We start from the raw sequence: 6,312 nt of genomic DNA on the forward strand, positions 1-6,312 counted from the left end.
ATGAGTCACAGCTCGTTGCTGCTGGAGAGGATTTGTGGTTCTAGTTCTAGAGAGAGGTTTTTATTCGCTTCATGAGAATGTACGTGAGTGTGTTTATCTCTAAAAGATACGCTGCTCTATAGATCTGTTAGCCTGGATGCCAGACGAACTTAGCCCCGCCCACAACAGTTTTGGTCGCGCAGTTCGGTCTGGAGTCGCTCCATTGGGAAAAAATTATGGGGCGTGTTTCAACTGACCAGGAAGTAAAATTCCTCTTCGCTCAATTGGATAGACCTACAACCAATCAGAGCAACGTAGTATGTGACGTATGCTAAGCAACGCATTGTGAGTTATTTACTAACCCGGGTTCACACCGGACGCTTCAGCGCAGCGCCAAGCCTTAAATAACAGCTGGCTCCCATCCACTCCCATGTTAAAACGTTGTGCCGGTCACACCGGAGGCTGAAGCACCGCGAGGCAGCCTTGGCGCAGCGCGGTGCTTCAGCCTCCGGTGTGACCGGCACAAAGCCGTGCAGCGATCTACTGGATCAACGGGTGATATTATTAGCGCTGCCCGGCGGTTCAGCGTCTCTTCAGTGTCCGGTGTGAACAGCCAAGCGCCGGGGCGATAGGGATTAGCGCGGTGCTCTGGCGTCGCCTCCACGTTCTGTGTTCCTCTTTCAAAATGAATGCGCTGTCGATGTCTTCTAAAACAGACTCAATGGCAGCATCGACACATCTCAGCTCGCCAGCGGCAGCCATGTTTGTTGAAAATGAATTCAACCCGAGGGCACTTTGATGACGTGGTTGATTACGTTACCGTTGATCATCTGTCAATCATCGTATAAAGCCCGCCCTGACAATCTGATTGGCCCGGTCGGGCTATAATTTTTTCCCGATGGAGCGACACCAGACCGAACTGCCCGACCAAATCTGTTGTGGGCGGGGCTAAGTTCGTCTGGCATCCAGGCTACAGATCTGTGGTTTACACTCAGATGCACATCATCTCTCATCCAGATGAATGAAACCTGTAGTTATTTAATGTTTTTGCTTCATGTTCATAGACTTTCATTCAAAACTTAGCAAGAAGAAAACAAACCTCTCTGGTGAAGAAGAGCCGACACAGACGAAGATGTGAAGAGAGTTCGTGGTGATCAGAGCTGATGACGTGTCAGGTGATGTGATCATGATCACATGACCTCTGCAGCAGAGGTAACCCGTCACTTCCTGTCTCTGTCGGCTGCTCCACCTCTCACCTGAACCATGAGGAGGAGCTGATGCTGTGTTGTTCAGCTGTGAAACACAAACTCTGAAACTGAAGCTGGATGCAAACAGCCACAGGACTGTTCAGTTCTGTATCAAACAGAAAGTGAATTAAAGTAAAGGAAAGTTTTCACAGTTCATCTCTTCACAAGTTGAATTGAAGCTAAGAAAGAGATGGAGGAGAGGAACGTCAGCTCATCGCTCTGAGGCCTCACAGCTCCGGTCACCAGTCGAGCTGGCAGCTGAAATACAGGATAAATAAATGTGAAGTGAACCGAGCGGAGGGATAATAACCGGTTGAGTTATTTTAGCAATCTGTCTGCAGCAGTTTGGATTTTTTGAAGTCTCCTCCAGATCCTGAAAAGCTGATATATGAGATGTGTCAGAGTTCAGAGAAAAGCCCTCGAGCTGTGATGTAGAGGCTGGAGTCAGAAGAAGAGGAGGAGGCTCCGAGAGGTTTGGAGATAAATGAAAAGATCACGACTGAAAAGTTCAAACCAACAAGAGCCCAGAGTTCTCAGATGCTCATGATGCAGCAGAGCAGACAAACTGAAGATTCAACATAAACAATTACAACGATTACAACTGAGAGTGTGTGTGTGTGTATAGTGTGTGTGTAGTCTGTGTGTGTGTGTGTGTGTGTGTAAAGTCATGCTGTCCGAGCTGGAGACAGTGGAAGGAGAAATGGAGGCAGACGCTGATATTTTAAGAGAAGTCATCTTTCTCTGTCCGTCACTTTAATCCCTCTCCTCATCCATCTCTCTCTCTCTCTCTCTCTCTCTCTCTCTCTCTCTCTCTCTCTCTCTCTCTCTCTCTCTCTCTCTCTCTCTCTCTCTCTCTCTCTCTCTCTCTCTCTCTCTCTCCCTGGCCCTGGCCCTTCCAGCTGCCAACCACTGGATCCGTTATGAAAGACAAACACCATCACCAGCCTCCAGACCAGGAAGTGTTTAGCCTGAGGCTGAAACTGGAGCCGAACAGCAAAGTGAACCATCGCCTGAATCAGTCAAACTTTATTTACAACATGAGAACGTGTGGACTGTGTGAGCAGCAGCTGCAGTTTCACACTGAATAAACAAACTAATAACTTATTGACTTACTATTTGTTTAAAGATTTCAACACTGAATTACATATGAAGACATAGATCAGGTAGAAACTCTTTATGTTCACAACAGTCTCCTGTCAGATTCTCTATAACATTTGTATAAAACCTCTAATATAATACTGTGGCTCTATTGGAAAAGAGTAAAACAGTAAAACTCCTCTTTGATCACAGAGGCTGGTAAGTGTTGATGTGGACCTGCTTTTCTTTGGCCGGATGTGTCGCGGCAGCTCTGTCAAATAAAGTGAGAGAAGAAGAAGAGAAGACGGGAGACGCTGCTACCTGAAGTCACCAGAGCAACAAACAGAGGAGTCGAGTTTCAGAGCTCAGCAGGAAGTGTGTGTCGCTCTATAGGTCGCTGGTATCAACAGGGAAACAGCTCGGAGGTGACGGAGCACAGACTCCGTTCTGAACACGTGTCCTGGTCAACTCTCACTCTATTACAGCCGAGGGACATTTAACAGAACATTATACACAAAAATTAATCTTCTCTATAATATCAAAGGTTTTAAATAACCTGTAAAACATTCAAATACATAAATGATAACAAAGTATATCACAGGCTAAAAATAAACCATTTATTAGGAAAGAGCAGTCATTATTAGTATGAGTACATTTGTAATTATTAGTTGAAAAGGAATTTACTTCTGATTGGTTGTTGCCATTCTGTAGGACAACAAGTAAGAAAACTTTATTTGAATGTTTTTTTAAAAGAGATGAGGAGAGAGATGGGACCAATCATATCTCTGCACTGGCGACACCCAGTGGCCAGATGCATGATGTGCTCGACTCGTCCGACTGTACGTCACCATGTGAACACGATACTACAAGAAAAGTAAATAGTTTAAATTTAGTAGAAGACTGATTAGATCCTGGTGTTTTGACCTCAAGGTCACTGCGACCTTCTGGCCGTGTCTTCTTAAGAACACCTTAGATTTAAATGATTAGAATCGGGGGGGTCGTAGGTCAAAGTTCAAGGTCCCAGTGGCCTCATTACACATGGTTTTTGGCCTCTTGAACATGATATAGGAAGTCTGTCCTTGACCAGCTGTCAATCAAAGAGGAACTGATTTCAGTGGTTGAAAGGTCAAAGGTCACGATGACCTCATATTACTGTGAGAGCATCATCAATACCTGGAGGGACTGAACCTGCTTGATGGAGGAAAACCATCACAGGGTCTTAACTGGAGTTTTGAGTCAGCAGAAATTCAGACAAACCTGAAACTGTGAGAAGAGGAGAAGATCAGACCAGAACCTCACAGAGAACCAACAGTTTGAGGAGTTTCCTCTGTAATGAAAACGACCTTGGTTGAATGACCTTGACCGTTGGTTTCCTCTGTGTCTGAGAGGACGAGCACAGAAACCACTTCTCTTCTCTGAAGGAGCTTTCTGCTCCATGAGAGGCAGCCGACCCAAACAGAGAAACGTTATATTCAACCTGTGATATGTGGGATTCCTCCTGAGGCTGGATAATGTGAGACGATAGCTTTTAGTGTCAACTTGCACGTGTGTGAGCCAGATACATAGAAACATATTAGAATCTTTCATATCCACCGGGAGTTATGTGCAACCTTCTTCCCCGTGCGAGCTCACCACCTCCCGACATGTTTGGTTTCTATCACTTGAGTCCAACTCATGAGCTGTCAGATGCTATTTGAACCTAAATGTGATAAATGGTGAATATGGTCCAAATAGCACAAATCTAATGTTGACCCCTTTTGGTCCCTTTGGTTGACATGTGGTGTTTGCTGTGGTTTACTTGTGATAAGAGGAGTGGACCAGTAACCGAGACTGGGGACGGGGAGACTGGGAGAATAACTGTTTTCTACACTGGCTAAAAAAGAGACAAAAGTCTAGTTGACAAAACCCCTCAGGGACAGTTGAAGTCCTAATGTCCCACTATAGTTATGATTCAGTGCAACATATATCTATATAAATCTATCGTATATATTGAAATATGAGCTGTGCTGTCATCAACTGACAAATCAAAGAAAGTTTAATGTAATTATCTTTTAATAAAATGTTTTCAAATTGAAGTGGAGCAACCCAGTCTCATCAGATGAAGAAGTACTGTAATAACAAATAACTAAATAAAAAGTGTAAATTAAATTTCCTCTTTTCACATTAACATCCTCATCAAACTTTCTAACTGTTTCAACTCATCACGACAACTAAACAACTTCAACAGCTGCTCCTTTCTCTCCCTCCAAAAATCAGAACATGTGAGTTTGAGTTCCTCCTGTGAAAACACACACACACACACACACACACACACACACACACACACACACACACACACACACACACACACACACACACACACACACACACACACACACAAACTCATTCAAACGCATGCAAAACATTCTAATGAAGCAAATCCAGGTTTAATCACCTCCCTGATTGCAGAAGATCAGGGTTAATCACGGGGAACAATCGAACACACACACACACACACACACACACACACACACACACTCATACGTGTGCTGTACAGGTGTTGGGCAGTTACCCAGAGTTCTCTCACTGCCGTCACTTGGCCTGAAATCTTTAACAAATGTCTGCAATTATCCCAATTATGATTCTCTCTCTCTCTCTCTCTCTCTCTCTCTCTCTCTCTCTCTCTCTCTCTCTCTCTCTTCAAACAAGAGAAATAAGAAACAAACGAAAAGACAATAAAGAAGGGAACAAAGACACAACATCTTAGAAAAGACATTACGTTGACTAACATTGATTTCCTAGAGACTCACACTAACCTTAACCTTAGCCACGACACACCTAACCCCCTTAACTTAACCCTAGCCAACCCTTACTTCAACTTTAACCTTAAAACATGTCTCTAGCTGGGACTATGTAAACAGCTTTAGGTCCCCACAACATGGGTAATTCCTGGCCCACACACACACACACTCACACCTGAATCAAGACGTGTCGAGGTCACGACCTCCTTCTATTGACCAATCAGCACTAATCCCTATCACGACTGACCAATCAGAGGCAATCACCATCAGCTTTGCCCTTGATTGACAGGAAAAGACCAATTTAACCATCAAACAGATGAAACTCGGACTGAGCCGGAGCGTGGAGGAGTCTCATCCTCAGATCTGCACTCAGGCTGTAATGGAGTCTGTCTCTATCTCTGACTGGTCACTCCCCACAGCCCCAGGGCTTCTACACTTAGTAATGTATTTCCAGGAGGAACATTCTTGTGGAAACTGTGGGAGGCGGTTCAAGTTATCAGGAGAACTTATAGAAAACTCCAGGGCCAAATTACAGAAAGACGGATCTGAACACGTGATGTAACCGCCCCCCCCCGAGCACTGTGAGATATCTCCTGCTTTCATCAGCTGCTCCGTTTCCCGGCGCTGCCTCTTGTGATTGATGGGATGTAAAGGAGTCGCTGAGGCAGAGCCAAGAGCAGCAGGTGATCAAATCAAACGCTCCTCGCTTTTATAGTCTCCAGCTCTCCGACGCTCAGACCCTCCAGACACCTCCGAGCTGAACGTCTAACACAATGCATCCTGGGATTTCAGAGATTTTAACTTTTTCTAAATAGAAAATATTATTTTTTATATTTCAACACTTAGGTTGAGAAGCTGCATTACAGCCACCAGTATCCCATGATCCTTTGAGTCAGGCAGATGTTTAATGTGCTGCAGCAAACGTGTGATCTCAGCTGATGTAATTTATCAAATCATAAAGATTGTGTGTGTATGTGTGTGTGTGATTGATTGTTCCTCGTGTGTCATAGACATAGATTTCAGACTAAAACACTTTAACTGGAGACGTCTCATCAGTTTTTAGGTCAGTGTAACTTTCAATGACTGTGAGTTTCCCTTTTAGAAGAATCACTTTCATTCATCAGGTCATCTGTTATTTTTCTAGCGTGTGAGTGTGTGAAACTATTTAAGGTCTCAAGTGTGATTAGTGAATTTCAGTTGTGTGGTCGCGTCTCTCCTGGTGCTCACGG

The sequence above is a fragment of the Pleuronectes platessa genome, chromosome 2 (assembly GCF_947347685.1).
Source record: "Pleuronectes platessa chromosome 2, fPlePla1.1, whole genome shotgun sequence".
Lineage (NCBI taxonomy): Eukaryota > Metazoa > Chordata > Actinopteri > Pleuronectiformes > Pleuronectidae > Pleuronectes > Pleuronectes platessa.